At 35.7% G+C, this 22386-nt stretch overlaps 1 protein-coding gene across 1 annotated transcript in view; it reads right to left on the bottom strand.

Annotated features, from left to right (window-relative positions):
* The window catches only part of LOC149805455 (uncharacterized), a 270060-nt gene that overhangs the window by 81238 nt on the left and 166436 nt on the right, over positions 1-22386 (bottom strand). The window lies entirely within an intron of this gene.

Genomic DNA, 22386 nt, shown 5'->3' with positions numbered 1-22386 from the left:
TATATCCCAGGTATGAAGAAGATCTATGCTGGATTCAGGAAATATAAGCAAATGAAAAAACTTTAACCAAGCCTTAACACAAATATTTTATAATTGTGAACCTGAATACAAGGTAAACAGGGAGAACAAGTATCTCAGGGTGAATTGTAGATGTATCTCACTGAGTAATTCTTTGATATGCTTGCTATCTCTTTTTGACCTTGGGGTCAAGGTCACACACTGTTAGCTTCGTACTGATTCATCCCCAGTATGGATATAATCTATCAGGGGGTTTAGGAAATATATGCAAATAAAAAACTGTAACAAAGACCATATACTGTTTATGATGTAGACAATGATGTTACTGCCATCACCATAGGAAGAGTGACAGTGGTGTTTCACTTAATTCTAATGTGGGCTTGACAAGCTAATTGAAAGCAAAGTAAGCATTGTCCAAATAAACAACATACCTGTGTATATCTTGAACAAGCTACTATCACACAATTATTTAAACAAAAAGATGCATGTTGTTTAAATGTAAGTTATGAGGTTTCCATGATTAGTTATAAAATAGTTTTATTTTTGTTTTTTAATCCTAGCATTTGTACAATGAATATGTAAGATTTTAATCAATGAATTTTTCACAAATAAAGCATTGTTCTCAACGCCCTGACAGAAAATGACAAGACAAGCTGACTACTGCTTATTGCTTTCTAAGGTAAAATACAAATAATCAAATTAAAGTTTGATAGCATGCTTGAACAAAAATGGATTTAGTTTTCCCTGTTGAGTAAAATTATAAAACAAAACTCCAATGCAAAAGAACCATAAGTTTTGTTTCTATCCTTTCTTCCAAATGATACATATGCAATTCAGCCGTGACACACAAGGTTTTATATGTTTTACAAGATCATCATCATGACACATATGTAATTCAGCTGTGACACACAAGGTTTTGTATGTTTTACAAGATCATAATACATATGCAATTCAGCCGTGACACACAAGGTTTTATATGTTTTACAAGAACATCATCATGACACACATGTAATTCTGCCATGACACACAAGGTTTTATATGTTTTACAAGATCATCATCATCATAGGATTCAACTGTGACACACAAAACTTCATATGTTTAAGAAGATTCATTATAGTTCTGATGGGGGGCCCCGAGTGGCCGAGTGGTCTAAAGCGCTCTATGGTACGGATCACTGCCATCTCACCTCTGTCTGCATGGGTTTGAGTCTCTCATTCGGCTAATGTGGATATGTGAGAAATCTTTCCAGTAGCTTCTTGTGGGTTGGTGGTTCTTTCCGGGGTTTTCCCGGGTTCTTCCTCCAACATTAATACTGGCCGCCATGTATAGCCTATCGTGTGCTGAAAAATGGTGTTAAACCCTACAACAACAACAACAACAACAATAGTCCTGATGCTGACTTTGCTAGTACTGCAGCCATGGATCCAGAATGAACATGGCTGTGAACAATAATAATCCATAGAAAAAGGAGTACAGTGACTGTATATTTAGCAGGTCTGAAGCCTATAGGTGAATGTTACAATGTTGCAACATGTATGCTTGCTTAATAACATTTACCAGGTTCAGTATCTTAGAATAAAAGAAATCATATTCTGTATTTCTGGTAAACAGATGAGTCTGTCCATTACTGCTATTATTACACATTATAATTGTTCATCATGTACCATCAAAACACAATCTACATTACATGCTAATCTTCATATACCCATCAATACACATCTTACATTACATGCTAATCTTCATATACCCATCAATACACATCTTACATTACATGCTAATCTTCATATACCCATCAGTACACATCTTACATTACATACTAATCTTCATATACCCATCAATACACATCTTACATTACAATGCTAATCTTCATATACCCATCAATACACATCTTAGATTATATGTTAATCTTTATATACCTATCATTACACACCTTACATTACATGCTAATCTTCATTAAACATCACTACACACCTTACATTACATGCTAATCTTCATTAAACATCACTACACACCATACATTACATGCTAATCTTCATATACCCATCACTACACACCATACATTACATGCTAATCTTCATATACCAATCACTACACGCCATACATTACAGGCTAATCTTCATATACCCATCACTGCACACCATACATTACATGCTGATCTCCATATACCAATCACTACACACCATACATTACATGTTAATCTTCATATACCAATCACTACACACCATACATTACATGCTAATCTTCATATACCAATCACTACACACCATAAATTACATGCTAATCTTCATATACCAATCACTACACACCATACATTACATGCTGATCTCCATATACCAATCACTACACACCGTACATTACATGTTAATCTTCATATACTCATCACTACACACCATATATTACATGCTAATCTTCATATACCCATCACCACACTCTGTACATTGCATTCGAGATCAGAAACAATCAACAATTTATTTTTTTAAAGCTTCAGTCATTATTTAAGAGATTAATTAATATTTGATAAAATAAACAGCATTTTTTCAGGAGTTCAGACAAATTCCATCCATGACTAGATGTACAGTAAATTTCTTAATTACTTTAAACAAAACACATGAGATTTAGCAGCATAATCATTATCCTATACTGGGATTTTTACAATTATTTCATTTTCTGTACCAGAATACTGCCACTGATTTAATTTATAGGCTGTCATAACGAACATAAAATCCTTCAGAGTGCAGTGCTCAGCAATTCCTAATGCATTCAGTATGAAGGGAGCAAAATACCCTGAACAAGCAATCTGTAAATACCGGGGGTCATGTTTATTTGGGCATCCTGACATAAATGACAGTCAATATTCCTTTTATCTTGTTTAAATGGCCAGGGATCAATCACTAGTCATGACTATAAACACTTACAACTTTTACTACTAGGGTCAAGCATGGTACAGGCATAGAATTTAGAACACCCACTATCACTTTGTCCTGATAAATTATAGATTATTATAATGTGTTTCTGTCCTTAAATCTGTTACTGGATGGGGTGAAATTTTGGACAGGCCTAGGTATTACTTGTTCCAATAACAAGCAGCTAGTATAATAAATGTGAAAAGTAAAATAATACAAAAGTAGAGTGATACGTTGTTGTTGTTGCTGTGGGGTTTAATGCCATTTTTGAGCACAAGATAGGCTATACATACCATATTAGAATATGTATGGAAAATTTGGAGTAAACCCAAACTCACTACTGCCCACACATCAGACCACAATGTTAATATAAAGTCAAAGTGGAACTACAGTCACTTCCATGGTCATGTCATCACATATACTATTACACCCACCCCAACTCAGATCCCCTCCTTGCTGAGCAAGACTCAGAGTCTTAACCCAAAAGGGAGCTGTGATAGCTCATCTAGATGGATGAGTGTCAGGCTCAAAATGCAAGAACTGCAGGTTGAATACCTGCCTAGACCAGGCTGGTAGTTGGGAAAATCACCATTTCCTTGGCATGATATAGCCAATTTTCAAAAGTGCCATTAAACACACACACACACACACACACACACATACACACAATTTTTATTAGTTCAAATGTTGTATGAAATCCAGCTATGACTTCATGTATAAAAAGCTTGGTCAAGAAATATTAAAACGTATCAGTGGAATTGCAGTTTTTATATTATTTTAATTTTTACACACTCCAAACAACCCTGTGGGTGGGGATCATAAATTAGAACCTCTCTCTATGGTGGTTACCACATGATCAACCCATGTAACAACTGTAATGACTAAGGAGGAGAGAAAGATGGACATACAGATGAACCAAGATTATTACAAGACTCCCCCCTCCCAAAACAATGTGATGCCAGATATGGGTCTAAATGGTTATGACTGCTTTTGGGTTAAACAAGGATAATCAAATCCAACAGCATTATTGCTTGCTTTGACTTTAATTGCACATCAACACACTAAAGGTTTTATCATATCAACACATTCGAAGTAAGTGCCTTGCAGCAGCTGACATGCTTGGTCTAGACATTCTAACCAACAAGTCAGTGCAACTCCTTACAATCCAGCACTCATGGAAGATTGGAACGATGCAAGAAATGTGTTCATATGACATGAATGTCCTTGCCAAAGATATGCCAATGAAGGGCAAAGTGCAATAACAGGTACCATAACTCCATGATTCTGGCTCTATGGTGGCAATCTGAAGTTAGGTTTTAGAAATACAAAAGTAAAAATTCCGACAAATCTTTAGAAGATAAACCTTTCCAATAAAAGTACGAAAAAGTATTTCTAATCAAGATGATTCTTTTGAAGAAGACTACTGTAGTGGTGTCTGATAAACTAACCAACCCCTATCCCTTCATTTGTCATAGATGTATATTCAGGAAATAATGTTACTTAAGCATCAGCATTTATTGTGTATGTATGTGTGTGTGCGTGTTTGCATACACATGCACATGCATGCATGTGTGACACTGTGTGTTTACATGTGTGTGATTTTGTGTATGTGTGATATGGCATGATGTACTAAACAAATAGTCTGTAAACAGATGCTTTTCAATAATCTGAGATTCTAAATCCTTATTGGCAGAGGTCCATATCTATTCTGACAACTGAAGTAATACTCACTGAAGCCTTGATAAGTGCATGTCCATCATTATTAGTCAAAACTTACTTTATAAAAACCATTTCTAACCACATGTATCTCAACTCCAGCATGTCTCATGGAGAGAAGCACCTGCTATAATCTGTCTAGAACATCAGAATAATCTTGGACCTTCCTACCATGCATGTGTGGTACCTCAATACCACTGAACCTTCCTAGCATGTGTGGTACCTCAATACCACTGGACCTTCCTACCATGCATGTGTAGTAATCAATACCACTGGACCTTCCTACCATGCATGTGTGGTACCTCCATACCACTGGACCTTCTTACCATGCATGTGTGGTACTTCAATACCACTGGACCTTCCTACCATGCATGCTCGGTACCTCATGACCAGTGGACTTCCTACAATGCATGCTTGGTACCTCAATACCACTGGACCTCCTACCATGCATGCTTTGTACCTCAAGACCACTTGACATCCTAACATGCATGCAAGGTACCTTATGACCACTTCAGTTTGTGGCCTAAGTCTAGTGTGTCTTAATTAAGCATAACAATACTGAGAGTGAGATACTATATGCACCTCCAAAGTGGTGAGATCCCCCAAAAACAAAGGTAGCTAACTCTTTGAGTAGGTACATAACACAAGATGAGGACACAAATAATATCATGTGTTACTTTGAATATGGTACATTAACACTGTAGACAGTAATACCAGGAAAGACAATAAATATCAGGTGCCATATGTACTTGCTTGTAAATCTGGTTCAACTGCAAACTGCAAAGACCCAGATATGTGGATGCATAACATACCAGCCAATCTGGGTCTATGTAGTTTTTGTTAGGAGCAGTTAGTAGAACAACAAACAAAGACCACAGACCTTGAATAGCCATCACATTATGCAACAGTGATCAGGGTCTGTGTTGTTTGGACCTGACTTATACATGAGTACATATGGTAGTTAACTGTAATGATTGCATACCACAGTTGCATTATCTTTCAAAGTTAGTGTTTAGTTTACCCTGGACAATCCTCAATCTAAGACCTCAGCTTTCGCTGCTCGGGTCCTCTAGTTTATGAAAAGCCAAAGTTTCTTTCCAAAATATACATCATCCTAAAACCAAATTAATCTTCATCTGTCAAATGCAGTCTTATACCAAGAATACAGGAAATATTACAGTGAGGTATCTTGAACATAGCTTGGTAAAAATGAGATGGACTTGTCAATGGAAAGGGACCAAGGAACACAAGTTCAGTGTGATACACAAAAATCATTCAATGTTGTATACATACATTAAAAATTATTGAACATAAATGTGTGATCTGCTGATAAACCAGTCTCACTTAAAATATAATTTTGCTTTAACACATAAACAAAATGTGCTTGCTCATTGATCTTAAAAAATCCCTTCCTGAACTTTCCTCTCTTCTGTTGTGTAAGAAAAAAGGCATTAACTGCAGTTTACCATCCCAGATATCCATTTAACCCACATTACTGAAACATTATAAATAAAACTAAATTTGCAACGGGAGAACAACCATCAATGTTAAGTTCTAGAATCCTCAGATACAACAAGGCAGACTTGTCCTCCAAATGTCTGCAGACAAGATGAAATCAAATCAAACCTTGTTTGTGTGCCTCCTGGATATTAAACACCCAAAGTTACACACCCCTACCCCTCCCCCCAATTTCAACACTAATCCAATTTCCTAAGAGCCTGGTCTTCATACTAATCCTCTATGCTGGATACAAATGTTGTCTTTGCAAGACCTAAAATCAAATCCAATTTATTACAAATATTATTACAGATATTATTACTACAAATATTATTACAAATATGTCTATCAAAATAAAACAGTGGCTGAGAAAGAAATTATTTAAACTGGGAGTGCAAAAACAAGAATGAAAGCTGGTGAAAAATCTCATTAGTGTTAAAACAATTAATTGAAACATTCTGAATTAATTCATTACCCATTTAAAGACAATAAGGCAAATGAACTGTACTGTGTCCTTCAGTACTGTCATGGTCCATAACCCACAGCAAGAATGGATCCAAAAGGCTGTTCAGTATGCATTACTTATTACTAATATAATTACGCATGCTACTCTAGTCCCGTGACATTAACGAGGCTAATTAGCGATGCTGATGAATCCAACCTCCAAACATCACCTGCTGATTGAGCTGGGATACTATGTACAGGTAAACAGCAAAAGTGTGTCGTATTGATTTCTTCCCGTTGCTGTTGGCAAACGAGTAAAAATGTATTTTACAATACACAGAAGATATTGATCTTGATTTATCTTGGAAATGTACAGTATAATCTAAATATAAATAACACCTGACATAGAAAATATAATTAAAAACTATATATATGTTGAAATAAAAAAAACTATTGGTTTAAGTCATAAAATAGAGACTGTGTATTGGTTTTAGTATTCTATAATGAAACGATAGATTTCTTGAACATGCCTTTTGAAATAAATATATCTGACCTACTAAATAGCCACTTTGTAATTCAGAATAATATGAGATTCAGTTTGTATCTTCTTCAGGAAATAGTAAACCACTTGAGTAATATGACTTCAATAAGCTCACTGCCTAACAGCCACACAGAAATGAGCACATGTGATAAATGCACACACTAATGCCCCCCACACAAAAGGGACACAATAGAGTATATCCAACTCAATGAACTTAAGAGCAAAGGTCACCAGTGATTAAAAACTCATTAAACAGGAAGCAAGGAAACTAATCTGAGATTTTGTACCTGAAGGGGTGGGAATACGAGCCATGAAACCCATATAAAGACATAATTTAAATGAGAGGTCAGAGAGGAAAATGTGCAATCTTATACCAAATTCTTTTTCAAAATCATTTATTTTTTTCTTCAGAAAAGTAACCATTACATCAATAAAAGGGAAGGACAAGATTTATCTAAATAAAAGCAATAAGAGAGGACATCTCTAAAGTTCCTACAAGTTATATGTGCTGGGAGGGGGATGCAGGGTGACTATTAAAAATGGCTGCATGATATTCAAAAGCCCAATCAAAACACAGCATGGTACTAAAATGATTCTTACGATATTTGAAATAATGATAATCCTTTCATCTGTTTTAATAACACTAGTAGTGTACTGCTGAACCAGCAATAACCATCAAAAAACAAGTCCATTATTGTGAGACCTTGTCCAGCAATAACCATCCAAAACAAGTCCATTATTGTAAGACCCTGTCCAGCAATAACCATCCAAAACAAGTCCATTATTGTAAGACCCTGTCCAGCAATAAACATCCAAAACAAGTTCATTATTGTAAGACCCTGACCAGCAATAACCATCCAAAATAAGGCCATTATTGCAAGATACTGTCCAGCAATAACCATCCAAAACAAGTCCATTATTGTAAGACCTTGTCCAGCAATAACCATCCAAAACAAGTCCATTATTGTAAGACCTTGTCCAGCAATAACCATCCAAAACAAGGCCATTATTGTAAGACCCTGTCCAGCAATAACCATCCAAAACAAGTCCATTATTGTAAGACCCTGTCCAGCAATAAACATCCAAAACAAGGCCATTATTGTAAGACCCTGTCCAGCAATAACCATCCAAAACAAGTCCATTATTGTAAGACCTTGTCCAGCAATAACCATCCAAAACAAGTCCATTATTGTAAGACCCTGTCCAGTAATAACCATCCAAAACAAGTCCATTATTGTAAGACCTTGTCCAGCAATAACCATCCAAAACAAGTCCATTATTGTAAGACCTTGTCCAGCAATAACCATCCAAAACAAGGCCATTATTGTAAGACCTTGTCCAGCAATAACCATCCAAAACAGGTGTTATTGTAAGACTATGCCCAGTAATAACCATCGAAAACAAGGCCATTTTTGCACAACCTTGTCCAGCAATAACCATCCAAAACAAGGTCATTATTATAAGACCCTGTCCAGCAATAACCATCCAAAACAAGGCCATTATTGTAAGACCCTGTCCAGCAATAACCATTCAAAACAAGGCCATTATTGTAAGACCCTGTCCAGCAATAACCATCCAAAACAAGTCCATTATTGTAAGATCTTGTCCAGCAATAACCATCCAAAACAAGGCCATTATTGTAAGACCCTGTCCAGCAATAGCCATCCAAAATAAGGCCATTATTGTAAGACCTTGTCCAGCAATAACCATCCAAAACAAGGTCATTATTATAAGACCCTGTCCAGCAATAACCATCCAAAATAAGGCCATTATTGTAAGACCCTGTCCAGCAATAACCATTCAAAACAAGGCCATTATTGTAAGATCTTGTCCAGCAATAACCATCCAAAACAAGTCCATTATTGTAAGATCTTGTCCAGCAATAACCATCCAAAACAAGGCCATTATTGTAAGACCCTGTCCAGCAATAACCATCCAAAACAAGGCCATTATTGTAAGATCTTGTCCAGCAATAACCATCCAAAATAAGGCCGTTATTGTAAGACCCTGTCCAGCAATAACCATCCAAAACAAGTCCATTATTGTAAGATCTTGTCCAGCAATAACCATCCAAAACAAGGCCATTATTGTAAGACCCTGTCCAGCAATAACCATCCAAAATAAGGCCATTATTGTAAGAGCTTGTCCAGCAATAACCATCCAAAATAAGGCCGTTATTGTAAGACACTGTCCAGCAATAACCATCCAAAATAAGGCCATTATTGTAAGACCCTGTCCAGCAATAACCATCCAAAATAAGGCCATTATTGTAAGAGCTTGTCCAGCAATAACCATCCAAAATAAGGCCGTTATTGTAAGACACTGTCCAGCAATAACCATCCAAAACAAGGCCATTATTGTAAGACCTTGTCCAGCAATAACCATCCAAAATAAGGCCATTATTGTAAGAGCTTGTCCAGCAATAACCATCCAAAATAAGGCCGTTATTGTAAGACACTGTCCAGCAATAACCATCCAAAATAAGTCCATTATTGTAAGACCCTGTCCAGCAATAACCATCCAAAACAAAGGTGTTATTGTAAGACCTTGCCCAGTAATAACCATCTGAAACAAGGCCATTTTTGCACAACCTTGTTCAGCAATAACCATCCAAAACAAGGCCGTTATTGTAAGACCCTATCCAGCAATAACCATCCAAAACAAGGCCATTATTGTACGACCCTGTCCAGCAATAACCATCCAAAACAAGGCCATTATTGTAAGACCCTCTCTAGCAATAACCATCCAAAACAAGGCCATTATTGTAAGACCCTATCCAGCAATAACCATCCAAAACAAGGCCATTATTGTACGACCCTGTCCAGCAATAACCATCCAAAACAAGGCCATTATTGTAAGACCCTCTCTAGCAATAACCATCCAAAACAAGGCCATTATTGTAAGACCCTATCCAGCAATAACCATCCAAAACAAGGCCATTATTGTAAGACCTTGCCCAAAAAATCTATCTAATTCATGGGACACAAGGGTGGACCAATGTATGTTACCATTTATACTTGCTTGTAAGTTAGACCCAGCTGCAAAACGACACAGAACCTGATCTGCCATCACATAATTTGCTGCTGCCAGGGTCTATGCTGTTTGTTTTACTGATTACTCCTAACACACTGCTTACTGGTAAATGCAAACCTAACAGTGCATTATGTGACAGCAACCTATAGTTGGACCCTGACATCTACGCGGGTATATATAGTAACCACAGAAATCAGAAATCCCTTAAAACTTGTTATCACACACAGCCTTCTGTATGCAGCTGCATATATACATGCTTATAAGACAAGTCCTATTGTAATGTGCACAGACCCATATCTGCCACTGCATAATGCACAGACAGATCTGGGTCTGTGCAGTTTGTTGGGAGTAACCAGTAGAACAAACAACTTAGACTCTGATCTGCAGGAACATTATGCAATGGTTGATCAGGATCTATATAGTAATGTTTGCAGTTCGACTTGATTTATTAGCGAATATGTATGATAATATTAAAATAACAATATTCTGGAAATAAATAACATTAAAATGCAATGTATATTTATTCATGCAGGTATTCACTGCAAAAGGGTACCTATATAATCATGTGTACTTGCAAACATTTGTTCATCTACTAAATGGTTGATTCAACTGTAATACAGATACCATATATGCTAGCTTATAAGTCAAGTCAAACTGAAAACAACAGAAAGCTTGATCTGCCATAGCATAATATGCCTGCAGATCTGGATCTCTGTTTTGTTCTGCCAATTAGTCATAACAAACTGCACAGACCAGGATCTGCCAGTGCATTATGCGATGGCAGATCTGGGTCTGTGCAGTTTGCAGTTGGACTTTTGTTATAAGTGAGTCTATATGGTATACATGTGAAAAGCTATGAACAATGTATATGAACACAGTTAAAATTCAATATTTTGCATGCATTACCTGAGAAGGATGATGTAAAGTGCTAGAAGCTGGAAGAATATGATCATCGTGTTATAACAGCTTTCCGATCAAAAGTTATACTTGGAAGAAATTGTCTTTCTATAAAATCCATCTCTACACTGAATGTAACTCCTGTATCAAACTGTTAATTTGTCTTAATAAAATAAATTACACTAGCACTGATCCCAGCTTTTGGCATTATGGAATGCCTATTCAAATCTAGTGTGAAGAGGTTTGAATCCTAACATTGAATCAATCCAAGTCTGCTACTGTTGTGTGCCCTTGGGCAAATTGAACCAACCAAAGTCTGTTATTGTTGTGTGTCTATGAGCAAACTGAATCAACCCAAGTCTGCTATTGTTGTGTGTCCATGGGCAAACTGAATCAACCCAAGTCTGCTACTGTTGTGTGCCCTTGGCAAAATGAATCAGCTTAAGTCTGCTACTGTTGTGTGCCCTTGGGCAAACTGAATCAACCCAAGTCTGCTACTGTTGTGTGCCCTTGGGCAAACTGAATCAACTTAAGTCTGCTACTGTTGTGTGCCCTTGGGCAAATTGAATCAACCCAAGTCTGTTACTGTTGTATGTCCATGGGCAAATTGAATCAACCCAAGTCTGCTACTGTTGTATGTCCTTGGGGCAAAGAACTAAACTCCAATTGCTCTGGCACAAAATAATCTCTGTGGACATCATCTAGCAACTATATGAATTATGCAGTGATTCTGCCATTTCATATGTGGATACTATGTCCATAAACAAGCACCCATTATCTCCTTCGATTAACTCTTTCCTTTATTACTGGTACAATGGTGCACTATGGATCTATACAATGGTATCAACTGTCTCAGATTATTCAAAACAGAAAATGACTCTACCTCCAGGTTGACAAATAAACTGAATTCAAATCATGGAACATCATCTAGTCTGTCAAGCAGATGACAGATTCCTAAAGATGGCGTCAATTGAGAAAAGCACGACAGAATATTTATCTCTTCTGTGGAGAGGCACTTGACTAAAACAGTTCAAAGGACTCTGTATCCACTGATTCACAGGACAGCAAACAAAACATCCACTCTTGCATGAAACTTGTGGATATTTTCAGTTCAAGGTGTGCCAAAATTCAGGCTAATAATACATTCTGCTTATGGCAGACAAATGAAGTGACTTTTTATCACCCACAAGATACACATCCACAACCAAACCTTTATGCAATTATGAGTCTGGTTTCTGATTTATGGTGACCTCCTGGACATAAAAAAATTTAGAAAGCAGGAATGTCTGAGCTTAACCACATTAGTAATATTGCTTATCTGAATGAAAAAAGTTGGATGTTGCACATTTTACTGACATCAGTACAAGTTGTGTTTTGCACATTTTACTGACATCAGTACAAGTTGTGTTGTGCATTTTACTGATATAAGTACGAGTTGTATGCTGTACATCTTACTGACATCAATATGAGTTGTATGTGTTGCATAGCTTACTGACCTCACTACAAGTCCCTGTCAACATTGTTCAGTCAAATCTACTAAAATAAATCCTCAAATACTGAGTGATGGGATTTTTTAACATCTTTACAGCACATATTTTCAATTCAAAGTAGAGTTTAAACTGATCAATATTCAAGCTAAAAATTTCTATGGACGAATGATCCAGTATCAGCCCCATGGAAAAGTGTTTGTTGATGTCTCCACATGATAGCTAAATGCACTCTATATCGATAACCTGAATACAAAAAATTTAAAAGTGATGAATTCCTTTCTTTTCACACAATACATGCAGGTTACCACATCCTCACAAAATTATCAAAGTGGTAAATTGCTTTCTTTTCACACAATACATGCAGTGTTACCACACCTTCACAAATCTGTTCGTTCACATAAAGTGTTTTGCTTCATGCTTCTCTAAGGAATATCTTCATTTCAAGTCCTTTCTCTTAAAGTTCAAACATGACACTGCATCACGAAGGTAACTTTATTTTCTTTTAAATTCCAGTCTCCTCTGCCAACCAGGAAAAGCCACGTATTAATGCACTACCTCAAGTCAACACATATAATGCTGATAAGGGAAGATTAAAATCATAAAAATGAGATACCCATAACAACCGCCATACCAAGTCTCAAAGGAATATCTTCATTTCAAATTCTTTCAGTTAAAGTTCAAACATGACATTTCATCATGAAGGTAATTTTATTTTCTTGTAAATTCTAGTCTCCAATGACCAGGAAAAGCCATGCATGATACTATCATTCCAATCTTTAATGCACTACCTTAAGTCAACGAATGTAGTGCTGATAGCTGAGACACCCAGAACAACCTGTATACAAAGACTTTTACATTACTGTATATGCCCTCATTTCAGTCCTTCCTACTGATGAATGATTATCTTACTTTTGAATGATCATATCACAGTCATAGTTTAATCAGGGTCAATCAAATGAACTTCTTGACACAAATGAAGGACTTCAATGGTTGACCTTGACACAAATTTGAGCAGTTTGGGGGGTCTGCCTTTCTCAAGCAAAAGCTAGGTAAAAATGTTATTATCTGTTAAGATCCAGCCAACTTGGAAACATAACTAATGCCCCCAAAAAAGAAACAAGGTTTAGTAAACATATACACTATCTATAAACCTTGTAGCATTCTAAGTAGCTTAACTCACCTGTAGAGGTGCATCAGGTATGGAGCAGAATTTTAATTCAAATTATTTTTTAAATGCCTCAATTAACAAGAGTGCTTCAAATAAACATGCTATGTAACCTCCTTGTGATTATATGACTACTTGACATTTGGCAATGTTTTCAATGAATGATAATGTTGTCTGCTTTTTGGCAGGCATATAAAAATGGATACAGTGAACAAGTATTAAAATAAAAGCAACATCATTCCATTCTGTAATGCCTGTAGAATAATATATCCATACAAGTTTAATTCCTCCATTATATATACAAAATGGAGCAAAGTCATTTACCCCCAAAATATATTTACTGCTGGTTAATCAGCAAAAGCTTTAGCCAGCTCTATGGGCACACTACAGCATGTTTTCACATCTTTTACGAATTTAAAGATAATTTATAATCTTTGCATATAAATAAACTAAATTTTGCATTTGTTGATATGTATCATGGTGCTTTCCATTTTCTCCTTAGCCCCGAAGATTGAATCTGTTGGGCAGGTCCCTGATGGTAAGGACTGCTCCAAAAAGCAAATGTCGCTTACATGTATGTGCATTTGTCCTGTCATGTCCTGCATGGTTACATGGATTCTCAATATCATTAAATGATACCAGGGCTGAGACCCTTGGGGTAAAGGATAGATCTTGATGCATATGTCAGCTGGATGAATAAATCTGTATTTTCATGCCATTTAAGTGTGTGTGTGTGTGTATATATATATATATATATATATATATATATATATATATATATATATATATATATATATATATATATATATATTATATATATATATATATATATATATATATATATATATATATATATATATATATATATATATATATATATATATATATATATATCAATAGTTACTGAGTTATGACTCAAGGGCTAAATACTCTGGGACAGAAATGCACCCAAGGGTAAAAGTCAGTTGCATGTAAAAAAAAATCTCTTTTCAGTCCAGTATGAGCATATTATTATTGGGACGAGATCTCAATAATTTCCAAGTTATGGCCCAGGGGCCTATTCCCTGGAGGTAGGTGTGGACACCTGGCTTGAAGACAGTTTCAGGTATAAATGTGTCATTTCATTTCCAGTAATTGTGCATATTGTTATAATGTGGAGATCTCAGCAGTTTCCAAGTTGTGACCCTGGGCATAAAGTTCCAACAGGTAGGGACAGACCCAAAGGCATTACCCAGTGTCTCAGTCTAATAAGTGTTGACACCTGTTGAGTAATTGATCATATATGCCAGTTCTCTGATATATTAGACCTATGACTCAGTAGGTATTTTTTTTTAAACTAAAAAATTAAATAAATTTGCCAACAGGTCATATTCATATATGGAAACAATATCCCCATGAAATTTTACAAGTGTAAGGCTAATAAAGGCTCAGTGTGGTGTAAAGTAATGTGTCAATCAACTTCCCCCCCCCCCACACAAGAGGTACAACAGAGGTATTTGGTGAGGCTGAGAATTAAATCACTGTGCACTTTTAGCCCCAATCATGACAGCCTTTTTCCCAAGATAATCTTACTTGTAACTGAGGAAGAGTCTACAAATTTTCACTAATAATAATGATAATAATAACAAGAACGATAATACATTTATTGTCTCGCCTGCAACCTGAAATTTTGCAGACACAGCAATATTAACACATAATTAAACAATCTCCTGTGACCTTGACATCTGACCCTTTAATCCACTCCAGTGTTAGCATGATGCATATATGACCAGAAGAGTGCAGGTTCAAAACCTATCATCAAATCAACCAAGTGTAGCTACCATGGGCAAGGCACTTGACACAAATTGCCCCAGGGCAAAGCACTTTACTCTGATTACTCTTACTCTCAATAATAGTCATGCATTGCTTTGCTGTAAAATACCAATCCAAACCAAATCTTCTGATAATGAATGAAAACTGAAGATATACCCCCTTCACACAGTTCCTAATGATTTACCCCAAAAACAAAACAATAATTCAATATATGACCTTGACCTTTGATACCTGGATCCATCATCGCCAAGGATTTTCCAAGTATACTTGTGATTTAGGTTAGGATTTTAATGCCTATCCATAGTTTTTTCCTCAAAAAATACAAGAAATTGACCACTGTGATCTTGGCCTTTAACCTCCAGACCTGCAGCAATTTACATTTCCTTTGCTAATCATCTTTTCTTTGATGCCGATTCTTCCACTGCAATAACTGACAGAAATGCCAGATCCAAAAGACCTGAACCACCGACCACTCACCTTCTGTAAATAAGTACTTCCAGTGAAGTTCAAGGCCATCAATCTCTAGGGATATCCCCTCCCCCACCCCCACCCCAGCACATCTGTGGGCAAAGTCTGATGATTATTCTCTGATAAAAATTGGTGATGATGCCTTGGTCAAATATATATATATATATATATATATATATATATATATATATATATATATATATATATATAAACTTGAAGCAAAAGTTAATGATGGATGGATGCAGAGATGGATTAATGGATGGATTGATGGATGGGTGCATAGATGCATAGATGGATGGATGCAGAGATGGATGGGTGCATAGATGCAACAATGGATCAATGCATAGATGGGTGGGTGCATAGATGCATAGATGGATAGGTGCATAGATGGATAAATGGATAGATAGGCAAAGAAACTGCCATGTCTTGCCTTTTGTGACAATTACTGTAGACATGACAAAATTAATCAATTGTACTGATATGCAGACAGTGTGTAAAATAATGTTAGAGAAATATTTTAATTAGTTTTCTTTTGAAATGTATTCATAAATGTTCTGCAAATCTGTATTATCTGTACAAGAATTCATATCACTGACATAATAATACATCTGTATATCGACAGGTTTATACAGTTTTACCATTATCATTTTCATCTATTTGTTTGCGTTATCAGTGCTTAGTTCTAAAATATTGTGTTTTATATTTTTTTCTAAGTACACGTGATATTATCTCCCATACAGAAATTCAAGAAGAAAGCCAAAATTGCATGACACTCCCACAAATGTGGGCGATAATTAACATTTATTGTATGCCTTTTAAGCGGGTTTGACAGTTACTGGAGAGGGATTATGTTTGAAAAACTAATTACAGTTTAGGTGGTTTGATTAATTAAATGAAAGAGTTGTGCATAACATTCAGTCAATTTCTACTGAGAAAGAATCATTAATGGATTCTTCAATTAAGGTATATGAAGAGGTACAAGATGACATAAAACTACAATGGTATTGAAAATTGGAAGTTACTGAATGTATTCTGTTTCTTTACTCAGGGTGGTGACACTTTCTAGCTGATGTATAAATATGATGACATCCAATGATTTCTTATAGTTGATAGCAAGCTGGATAGAATTTCATTTTAATCAAGGGCTGTGTAACATACAGCAGAAAAAAATCAAACCAACACTAAAACTTCTTCATATGACATGGTTGCCCCTTCTCTTTTGATTAATTGTGCAAGTAGAAGAGAGCTATAACCGTGGCTGAATGTATGCATGTTTGTATGAACACAGTTTTTTTTCTTCTCAGTGCATAAGAATAAAAAAGGTGCTTAAAATATTTTCTAGTTATTATAATAATGTCTGCCAACATTTTGAGCAATTTATCAAAAACAGCAGCTCAAGCTGCCATCACATGAACAGACATATATATTACATACATTTAACACTACAAAGGGACATAACTTAGAAAAAAACTATCAGAACATGACAGCAGAACAATACATGTATGTTCACCCAAGATCAATAATGGCTGCCAAGTTTCAAGGTCATTAATCAAAAGCTCTTGGAATAAATCTGCCTATTCACCCTATGTCAATAATGTCTGTGAAGTTTCAACAGACTCGATGGAAAGATGTGGGTCCAAGTGTAGCTGCTGTATACACAAGAATTTCAGGACACATGTATGTGGCTGACAGATAAACAAACCTAACACTAAATAAACTTGAAATTTGGTCATGGATGGGGCATGATAAAAAAAGAAGAAGAGGGAAACAGCATTCTCATACATTACATAGGAACATGGTTCCCCAGTTCACCGATTTAAATGGCATTATCTAGCTGAAAAGCATAAAGTGGGGACAACATAAACTAAAGATTGAATGCCTTTATTCTTTAAAAAGAATGCAATCAGCGAGATCACATGACTTTGCACATAATCCTCATTAGGTGCCCAGAAACCATTTTCCTCAATGTGCATATTCAGCATGGGAACTCTGATATTGGGAGGAAATATTCAGTAAATACTAACATAATGGTTTTCTTCTTGATGAAACTAGAATGTTTAACTTTTTCATTTCCAAACTCACCTTTGCCTTAACTTTGTCATTTCTTAACTCACCCATTATTTTAAGCACTCAAATATTCTGCTTGTGCCCTATGACACAGATATAATGAAATACACACCAGACTGGGAAATAATTCACATTATTCAAAATAATAATACTGTCAGCATATCAATGTCATGACCTCTTTAATTTATTCTCTGTTAATGTCAGCTATCAAAGGCCATATAAATGTAAACAATAACTGTATGGTAGTCAATGTGCCTGGTAATGGAGCCCTTTCTTTCATTGCACCAGGGGTGTTCAATATGATACCCAAAAATAGTCCAGTGTTGAGTACCCGTACATTTTATTTTAATGAACATTCATTACAAGGTAATGAAATACAGCAGTATGGTACCCCTCAAAAATTCAATGTTATAATACCTTTTGCATGACATAGTGCTGACATCATCCTATGAATAATCCAAGATAGCATAACATCAATTTGCATACCAGTATATGCAAACTGACCACAAAAACTGTAAAAAAAAGTTCCAGAAATCTATCATAAAGCAAGAGCCACAGGTGGGTCTAATATCAATCACCTGGCACACCTTGGTATAAATAGCAAATTCAGTAAACATGCAGACGCCTTGGGCTGAAAGACAACCAGGTCATTTCAATTTTAAGCTATAGTATTTCTAAGGAACTGGTGGTACTGGACATGATGTTTACTAGTGTTAGTGCTCTGAGCAACTTGAGCTGGACTAGACTGTACTAATATAGAAGGTGTTAATGCTAGAATTCTACCTATCACATCTGGTTTGATATATTACAAAAGCAATCTGGGAAAGAAAGTCATTCAATATGTTTTTATTACAAAAAAAACATATATTAATTACCATAGCCATATCTAATAGGAGATATGTATCCTTTGTAGGTTTTACACCTGGTTGCTATGGAAGTCACATCAATGTTAGGGAATCCACCTCAAATATAATGCTGATAAAGCATGTCCTAAGAAATGTTCACGGCATATTTGAAGATTCTGGCTCAGTAGTTCTAGACAAGAAGTTGTAAATATATTTTGCATATGATTGCTAAAGTAACTACACTGTTGCTAGGGGCTACAACCCAGACCACCTGTTGCTTATGAATGGTAACAAGATTAATGAATTTTAGTCTGGCACTCTTAAAGCGCTATTCCACCATGCCCTGACATCCTCATTTAAAGACAGGGTTCACTTGTAAATGCAAGTGAATTCCATTGCCATTGCTTCAAAAATCTACCAGACAACAATGTGGATCAACCCTGAATTGTGACGTTAAGAGAGCATACAATTCGCCTTCTCTGTGAAAGAGCATGCAATCCCATTCTTTTGTTAGTCTTTCTTTACATTTGTATGCTGGACCGCTCCGGTGGCCTAATGGTTAGAGCATCTGCCTTGGATGCATAAGGTCGTGGGTTCAATCCCTGGCCGAGTCATACCAAAAATTTGTAAAAAATGGTACTAACAGCTGCCTCGCCTGGAGCTCAGCATTAAGAGGTTAGTGTTAGGACTGGTTGGCCTGGTGTCAGGATAATGTGACTGGGTGGGACATCATGCTAAATGTCTGCGGCATGATGTCCCAGTGCTAGATATCACTATAAACTGCCACACTGTAGACATCATAGCGATATGACTGAAAAATTGTTAAAGCTATGTTAAAAATCCAAATCACACACACACACATTTATACATTAAATAAAAAATAAAAAATGTTAGGTAATTTAGTAAATACATGTATCATGAAAAACAAAAAGGAAGCTGTTATGTCCGATTAATTTTCTTATCAAAACTATAGTTATAACATTGTTCAAATAAGACAACACAACAAACATAGTTATAATATTGTTGAAATACAAATTATTAAAATAAGAGTGCCACAAACAACACAGGATTCCTCTGCCATGTGACCTTCACCTTACCAATGACCTTGATGTCTGAGCTAGAGAAAAGTCTACTATATAATCATATGTGAATCTGGCTAAAGTTTGATAAAAATATCTTCAGTAGTTCAAAAGTTATACTTGTGACAGATACATGTCAGAGTTAAATTCTGCCTTGCAATAACCTTGACCCTGTGTTGGGGACATAGTTCTGACATGTAACACATCATCAGTATTGGACATAACTGACTAAAGTTTCATATAAACATCTTCAGTGGTTCAAATGTTATACTCAAGGTAATGATATATGTCACAGAGTTACATTTTCTCTTGCCATGACCTTAACCCAGATGAATGGGCGAGGCTACTGCACATTTCACACTATCTAGTCATGATATATACTTGGGCAAAGTTTTATTAAAAATACAAAAAAATACATCCTGTTGTTTGAATGTCATCCTGCAGATAAAGATACAATGAACTACATTTTACATTGCCATGACTTTGATCTTGAGGCAAGGAGCATGGCTATGGTATGCAACACACCATATAATCATGATATATATTAATGAAAGTTTCATGAAAACTTTCCAATTGTTAAAGCTATGTGCCAGACAAGCAAATGCTAACAGACTGATGGATGGACATCATATCATAATATGCCAAACAAGAAATTTTAAAATGTTGCAAGCACTGATGAAATCTGACATAAAACCCCATATCAATACATACTTCCAATAGGAGTAGTGAAAAAAAGATTTTCCAAATGGCTGCCATGTTGGCCGTATTTGAGGTCAGCAGTCAGAACCTTCATCATTTTCATTTTGAACCAATGATATACAAATATTCTGGTGAAAATCCAATGCTGATGTGACTTTCTATTCAAGAGTAACAAAAGCATCACTTTCAAGATGGCCACTGTGATGGCCAAATTAGAGGTCAGAGTGGAACCATATTTGTTTAGGAGTTACCAAGACATCATAAGAAGTCTTTAAGTGAAACCTCATGTCAATATAACTTTCCATTCAGGAGAAGAATAACAAGATTTTCAAAAATTCAGATCAGCACCATTTTCAATCTGGACCAACTAAACATCACAAGACATCAGTTAAAATATCATGTTGATAAAACTATGCATTCATGAGATGTAGCCATAACAGGATTTTCAAGATGGCTGCTGTAATCGACATAATGGATATTGGAGCGGCATCATTTTTATAAAAGGCCACTAGATCTTGAAATGAATGTCTCATGGCAATCCTCCAAGCAGTTTAGGTGCAGCAGTGATAATAAACTTTGCTAATTAACACTCAGATGGACAATGGATGACAGAAAACAGGCCATCCCACAAGTTCTTCTGGTCTATGTACTAAAAATGGTATTATTAAAGCATGTTCATTCTAAGCAGATGCCCTTGTAAACCAACCAGAAGCTTTTCTTCCCTCAAAAGCCAATTTCTTTATCTATTTACTCACCCTTCAAATACAACCACCTCACTTAACAGAAAAATTTATTACATCCCAAAGCTGGCTGGTAAAGAATGGTTACACAACGACTCCAAAGTCTTCAAGCCAGTATTCATAATGTGAAAAGAAATTTCCTCTAAGTTGAAATGCAAATGCAAAACTGAATGAATCACTTGCCCAGATCAATGAATATGTGGCAGGACACACACTATAAATATATAGGTACATAGATTAGTACTGTAAAAATATTAAAGGCCTTGGAAACAATCCATTTGGCTCACTGTAATGTTTACAGATAAATTTCAGCTTAAACAAAAAGCAAAGTATTTCTTATGCAGGAAAATGCAAGCTGATATTCAAATGAAAGCGATTGTATATAGACTCGGATAAAGTTAAATATATACAGTGTGATAAAACTGTATGAAGGTTACATATGAATGTGTGTACATTTTGGAAACATGTTCATGTTTTGTAGTTAAATATTTTCATGACATATGCAATAAAAAAATATAGCTATTTTAGATTATTTTGGAAATCAAACCTGAAATAATAAATTTGGGAGTAAATGTGACATAGTTAACTAATTATTAAGAGTGTCAGAGCAATAGATCATATTCACATAAGCTTAATAGATTAATTAAGCAATTAAGCTTTGCTCTATAACCTTTAATAGAGAAAAGTATTTCAGAAATAACTGAGATAACTCTGCTATCTCTACCACCATACAAATGTTGATCTCTATTTCATGCAAAATAAAGTCTCCCAAAGAATGCTTGCTACAAAACTTATTACATGATGTCTAATCCTACAATTTTATCTGGGAATTCTTTGGAAAAGCTGAAAGATGGCTATACCCAATGGAATGACCTTGACAATGTAAATTTAAGGTAGAACCAAGACAATGGGACATAATGCTGAAACTCATTTTCCATCTGCCTGTGCAAGTTTCATCCATGGCTCTTAAAT

This window comes from Sinohyriopsis cumingii, chromosome 2, assembly GCF_028554795.1.
Source record: "Sinohyriopsis cumingii isolate HCF-2022 chromosome 2, ASM2855479v2, whole genome shotgun sequence".
NCBI classification, from domain to species: Eukaryota; Metazoa; Mollusca; class Bivalvia; order Unionida; family Unionidae; genus Sinohyriopsis; species Sinohyriopsis cumingii.
The sequence above is the reverse complement of the archived record's forward strand: the minus strand, read 5'-3'. Positions and strand labels throughout refer to the sequence as shown.